The following is a 6,531-nucleotide window of genomic DNA, read 5'->3' as shown; positions in this document are numbered from 1 at the left end:
CTGACAAGTTGACAGTTCCTGCAGCCTTGCTGCTAATGCTGCTTTTTTGAGGAGCTGCCAAGTAATGTATTACCAAAACTGGCCAAGTACGGGTTTGAGAGATTTTCTTAAACCATGGATAATAAAACTACTGCTTGTCAGTGTTATCTATGTGAACCACAATTCATGGACACTTGTTAGAAAAATATACATAAAAGCGAAATACAAATCTTATTTGAGCTGTGACCTAAAACACTGTTTGGACAGCGCTTGGTGTTATATTGCAATGGTTTACTTCCTTACCACTTCCTCTCCTATCAGCTTGATGCTGGCAGCACTGCACTCCACTGTTTACTGCATTGGTATTACCACAATATCTGGTACAGGATGTCCAAATTAATTCTCACACAGTAACATCCTTTGGTGCTTGTGCTTCTGTTGAACATGGAGCGTGAGGAGAAAGATTCACTTCGGACTGATAACCGACTTGTCAACCCCAATTCACACCCCCATTGTTGCCAGTAATCTGCACCGCCACGGTCTTGAACACAGACGATTGAGGAAATTAGAAACCTGTTTAAAGCTTACACACACTTTCTTACTTTTGCTGTGTTTCAATTGTTTTTTTTTGTTAACAGTCTCAAATGGTAGGTATATTCTCTGTTGGGTCAGATTGCATAAACCACGCTGATCAGAATAATAGAGATCATTCATCTTATTTCACTAGGTTTGACTCCACATCACTGTACATGTAGTTAACAAGAAAGAGGCAGTTGAAAAGAATAACCTGCTTAAGCTATGCATCTGTATCTGGCGAGTGCACCCTCATGTAACACAATACAGAGAGAAGATCCCCCTTCATTAATGCTTCTTTGTCTTTTTCCTGTAAGAGATTGTGAAGAACAACAGGAAGCGTTTTTTTGTTTTGCCGATGTCTTCTTCGTCTTTTTGGGCCAACTTAAATCTCTAAACAATATCTTACACTGTTAGCTGACAATAATCAGTCTCAGCAGTTGCGTGCAGTGAGCAGTCACCACAATATGTTGACTGCGAACACTTAACATAACCAGCATGAAAGTTTCACACCAAGTCAGAGAAGCATGTACAGCTGCTTTCTGAAAACAAATTTACAAAACAGTTGGGTTGAAAAAAATATTTTCCCAAACAAATAACCAAACATTACAGGGGAAAGTTGTCATATTTCTTCTTTAGATTCTTTCTCAGTTTGACTCTTGAACCATAAATTTCACTGTGAGCCACGACTAATGCAGAAGTCTTCAAAGTTGATTTACACAAGTAAAAGTTCTCTCGACATTTTGTCACAGTTGCAGAGAAAGCAGAACACACTCTTTGGTAAGCTGCTGAACATCATCAAGCAAACACTCATATATCTATTTTGATTTAAACCATTATTACTTTCATGGTTGTTTGAACATGCATGTTCTCTTCACTGTTCAGTTGTTGTAAGTGATACCCATATGTCAACACTGGACACTATTGTTGTGTGAACCTTGATATGGATTTTTCACATAGATGTTGATGCTGATAAGGCAAAACACCAATAACAGCCAACTCTAGGACAGATTTTCAAAAGATCGACTGCATGTCAAGATGTTTTATTACAAATGACATCCTATGTCATTTTGATTTTTTTTACACATATTTACATCACTCGAGACATAATCATCACCCTGCTAACACCCGCAATGTCAGCTATTAATCATCGAACTCCCCATTTAATATGCTCATCTGTTGCTTTATAATTAAACACAAGAACCCCACATTTGCCCCCCTTTTATTGGGGAGGCGATTAAATTAATCATGACATATGCTCGCTACCAGCCATTTGTTTTAGTTCACAGTGTCGTTTGTTAAAAACCTCTACCAAATTCATGTCAAGTATATTAGCACATTCAAATCCAGATGGGACAGCATACATGAATAAAGTTTTGCACAATTTTTCTTTCTTTTTTTTTTTTTTAAGTTTCCAGTAGTATAGGAGCAGTAGAAGTCCAGATCAAGTCAGCTCACATTACAAACAAACGAGTGCAAGGACCTCTATGATACAAAAATTATTCAAATCTTTCCTTAAGAATGTGTACTGTGTACGCAGATAATGGTATCAAGGGTTACATTTAAATAGAAATTGTGACCAATGAGAAATGAAGAGTTTTCTGACCAATCATTTGAGGTAGAGAGAGTTGTTCTTTCTCTTACTTGAAGCCATTTGTAGCCAGTGCAGCATGCCATACTGGTCCAAGTGAACAATACATAACACTTAATACATACCAAAATGCTAGCATGACAGCAGCATGTGCAATGGCTTTCGAACACTAACGCTAACTGCGTACAAACTAAACCAACCATTATTTCCCTCTGACCAATACGAAAGCACAATATGCTACTGCAATTAAAACATTTTTTCATGGTTTTATTTACCAGTTGTCCCCCGCAAGAAAGTTTAAAAAAACTTTAAGTGTATTCACATTAAATGGTTTTACTATCATTGGTTAGTTTTTGGGGAGCTCGCTGCCACAAAGGCTCCTGGCCAAGAAAAACCTTCACCATTTCTAAGCAGAAAAAAAGAGGAAGAATAGGTGTTGGCCAAGTGGAAGGGAAGAGCTGGTGTTTGTATGAGTGCTGTAAAAGTATTTAGCAAGACACATACAAGAGAATACAAAGCCTGTAACTGTAGAGCAAAGTAAATGTCCTCCTTATTGTGCCATTGATGCAGCAGCCCTCCACATAAAGGAGATACATTGTACTGTACTTCTGACACAGCAGTGGCACCCTCTCCACATAAAGGAATACATTGTCTGTACTTCCTACAGTATCCACAGGTTTAGCTCAGCTCATTTGGTGCTGTCCTTACCTGGTGCTTTCGTGAAGCTATAGGATCTCCACTTTCTGTGCGCAGACCAGGTCACTGTTAACCAGATCCACATGTGCATGAGGTCGACCGAGGGAGCAGCTTGTGCACCACAATCATGCTCTTAAAAGAACACGTTTCTCGGTTTAACTTACTATTCTTATTTTCACCAAGCCAAACGTCTTAAAGGGCATTGTGTTTTTACAGGTGTGACCTGAAGCACCTCCAGACACATGCCCAAGAAGACGTCATCGAATGGGGTAAAGCTCCAGAATTGTCTTCCGACCCAGTGGAGCCTCCTTGCCAGAGTCCCATCCATCAGAAAAACCCCCCCAACTGCATATGGAGTACAGAGTCTTATTATAACAGAGCTTGGGGTATATTAGTATTTGTTTTCTTTTTCTACGAATGGGCTTAGCCTTGAAATCACATCCCCCACACAAACAGGTTCTTTTCATGGTTGCTGCTGTCCAGGAATTCAAAGATGTTCTCCACGCTGACAAATACATCATCATCCCCTTAAACACGTAGCGCACGCTGGGACAGTAAGTGTGGAACACTTGAGGAAGTGAGTCTCTTTTTAAGTGTGAGGTTGAAGAAGCTATCCAAGAAATCCCACTGAGAATATCCCCATAGATGGTAGTCCTCATACTTCCACAAGCTCTTGATGGTTCGCTCTCTCTGCCTGATTGGAGGGTTTCCCAAGGAGGAAGAGGGTCTTTATCCTCTTGCCATCCACCACCTGCTCTTTGCCCCAAGTTTTTCGAAATGACCTCCCTGCCGTCATGCTGGGTGGCATTGATTTGACTACCATGAGAAATTAATCTCCCCTGTGCAACTCTTCGGTGGTGAAAGATTGGGAAGTATGCGACAGTGTCGATAAAGCATGAACTGCTTGAAATTGTCCTCCAGGCTCTGGAACCAGTCCTGGCTTGTGAGTTGAGGTTTTGCGCTGCAGTTGGAGCTGGTTACATCCCAGGTTCTAGGGCTGCTGTTGTGTCAGTGCTTCTGGGCTCCTGTGTGGTGCATGAGCTTTAGGCTGTGGCTGGTGTTTACTAGCTTTCCAAAAGGCTTTTTCCCCAGGTTCATGCCAGTTTTCCTCTTCCAGTGCAGCTCCAGGCTCCACTCCTCAGACGTAATCCATCGGGCCTGCCTCTGGAGTTCAAAAGGAGCCCCATATTGATGGTCCCTCTCTGGGACAACAGTCAGCGCACCGCGGCCAGGGAAAAACATGACACTCACCTTCTTGTACACCCTCCAGCGATCTCTGTTTGTTAATCCTGAGTGAAGACAAAGATCACAGATGCCAGTCAGACAGGGCAAAAAATATCTAACCCAAACAAAAGCTAAATATTGAATTGTATATTATATCATGGATGTGTTGTTTTTAGGGAGTTTAACATTCACACAAGTACACAAGTATCAAACAAGAAGTGAATTTAAAAAAAAATAAAACTTCAAAAATGACTCCCCTGGTCCCAGAGCCTGAAAACAAAAGCATGCGCTGGAATGGAATGGCGGTTGGTCTCTTTGAGATTCTGATACTAGCTCTAGGGCGCCCATGGCCACCAGAAGGGCCCACAAGAGTGCTTAAAATGTCCCATAAAGAGCGTGAATTTTTTTTTTGTAATACATCATATTAAACTAATCATACAAAATTGCAATGTTATGTTAATGGGCTGGCTAGCTAATACTTACTGGGTTCAACAATTCCTGCTGCTTCTGACAGACCAAGACAGCCAGTTTAGGACCCCATAATAGGCTACGGCCGGCCTGTGCTAGCTTTCAATTCCAAAATTCCAAAACCACAGCTAAAAAGCAGCGAACCTAAGCTGCTTAATGTTCCAGTGTCAACATAGTTCTATATAGATAGAAAAAAAATATTGATAAAAATCAAGAATAATCCATACCACAAAAAGAAAAAAAACTGAGATTAACTTCATGGCCATATCACCCAGCCCTACCTGAGGGAAATGATTACAGTGTGCTCTCTGTTAGTAACTTTTGCATACACAGGTGTACAATAAGTCATATAAAAAACAGACGACACTAAAATGTAAATTTCTTCCTCCCTATGAGTTTTGTTAGTGGTTTTACCACTACTTCTCCAAACACAAATCAGCCTACACACAAGCTTTGGGAGATATGTAGTTCCCTTAGTTTTTTTAACATAATCACAGTCAGATAAATTAGGCCTTGTCACGTTTTATTTAACCAGTGTCACTGTCTGGAGGAAGATTGTGGAAGTTTCTGCAAAATGAAGTAACCCCTGCCCACTTCAAATTTCTCACTATTCCGATCATCGTCATTGCCAGGGCTCGTTGCATTCATGACCCCACAGACACTCCCAGGGGAGTGGGCCCTCAACCTTTGAAGGAGAGGTTTTTTTTCTCTCTCCCCAATAACCATAAAACAAGGTAAATCCAAGTCAAGTCTGGGATCAGGTTAATCCAACACGCTTGTTAAAAAATGGGTCAATTTAGGTCAATTAAATAGAGACAGCTTACACTGTATAGCTATCTTGAAACAAAGGTAAAATTAAAAAAAAAAAATTAAGACCTTCTCACTACTTAAATTAGGGTACATGCCTACACCACCACCTTCAAAGTTTGTCTGAATATACGAATTAGCCCAATGCCACACCCACTCTTTTTTTTAAAATGTTTTTTTTAAAGAGGTTTAGCACCAATTTGCACTTAATTGCGAGAATCATTTTCTTCGTGAGTGACTTTAAATACAGTTAGAAGATGTTTCCTTATCTGCTACCTTTGCATGGACAGTCAAACAAACAGAAAAGGATGAAAACCGTCAGCCAGGGATCGTGTAAAAATAACACAGTAGCCTATAATGATTCAAATATTAAAGAGGGTGCCACTTACATTTTGTCTCTTATGCTTTCGACGATCTTGTGATGGTTGCTCCTGAGGAAATCAATGGCTCAAATAAAGTGCTGAGTATCGAGACAGTGAGTAGAATGGCCTTGGACGTTATGTCTCCTCGGCTTTTTGGATCAAAATGATAAAAAAATATAATATTAATCCTAGTTGAGTTGCAAATAGTTGTTGCGAGAAACGACCGAGGATCTTAAGAGTGTTTCTGCTTGATGATGCAGACGTGCCTGCGTCATCTTGCGCTGCTGCTACTGAGGACTGCTCTCACTCCCACTGAGATCCATGCACTTTTAAAACACACTCACACACACAACACACACACACACACACAACACACACACACACACACCACACACACACACAACACACACCACACACACACACACACACACAAACACAGACGCAAACGATGATATGAACAAGGAGGCAGGAGTCCGTCGTTACACAAGCATAAATACTTCAAACCCAATGTGAACACTGGATTTCTTCTGGTTCTTCTTTACATTACTTACGTATGTGCGATAAAAAAACAATGAAGTTATCTTTTTTTTCATTTGTAGGTTCTTATTGAACATCATGTGTTTGCCATCTACCATATTAAAATACCAGAGTACAAAGTCCCCACCCGCCTGTAAATTGTCCTTTGTTACATTCTAAAATATAAATTAGCTTACAGAATAATTCCGCAGCTTTAGCTACATGAGTGCCTGAATGCTGTTTCAAAGCTTTAAAGCCAGGAATATACAAGGTAATTTCGATGAGAAAATATTGTGGTAATTTATGATTTTGAAC

General features: G+C 40.3%; 1 pseudogene; it reads right to left on the bottom strand.

Annotated features, from left to right (window-relative positions):
• Window positions 1-3,230: 3,230 nt before the first annotated feature.
• On the bottom strand, window positions 3,231-5,179 carry LOC111234409 (annotated as a pseudogene).
• Window positions 5,180-6,531: the final 1,352 nt, after the last annotated feature.

This window comes from Seriola dumerili, unplaced genomic scaffold (genome assembly GCF_002260705.1).
Source record: "Seriola dumerili isolate Sdu_G_001 unplaced genomic scaffold, Sdu_1.0 BDQW01000002.1, whole genome shotgun sequence".
In the NCBI taxonomy this organism is placed as follows: domain Eukaryota; kingdom Metazoa; phylum Chordata; class Actinopteri; order Carangiformes; family Carangidae; genus Seriola; species Seriola dumerili.
Note: the sequence above shows the minus strand (reverse complement) of the source record. Positions and strands in the feature narration are given on the sequence as shown.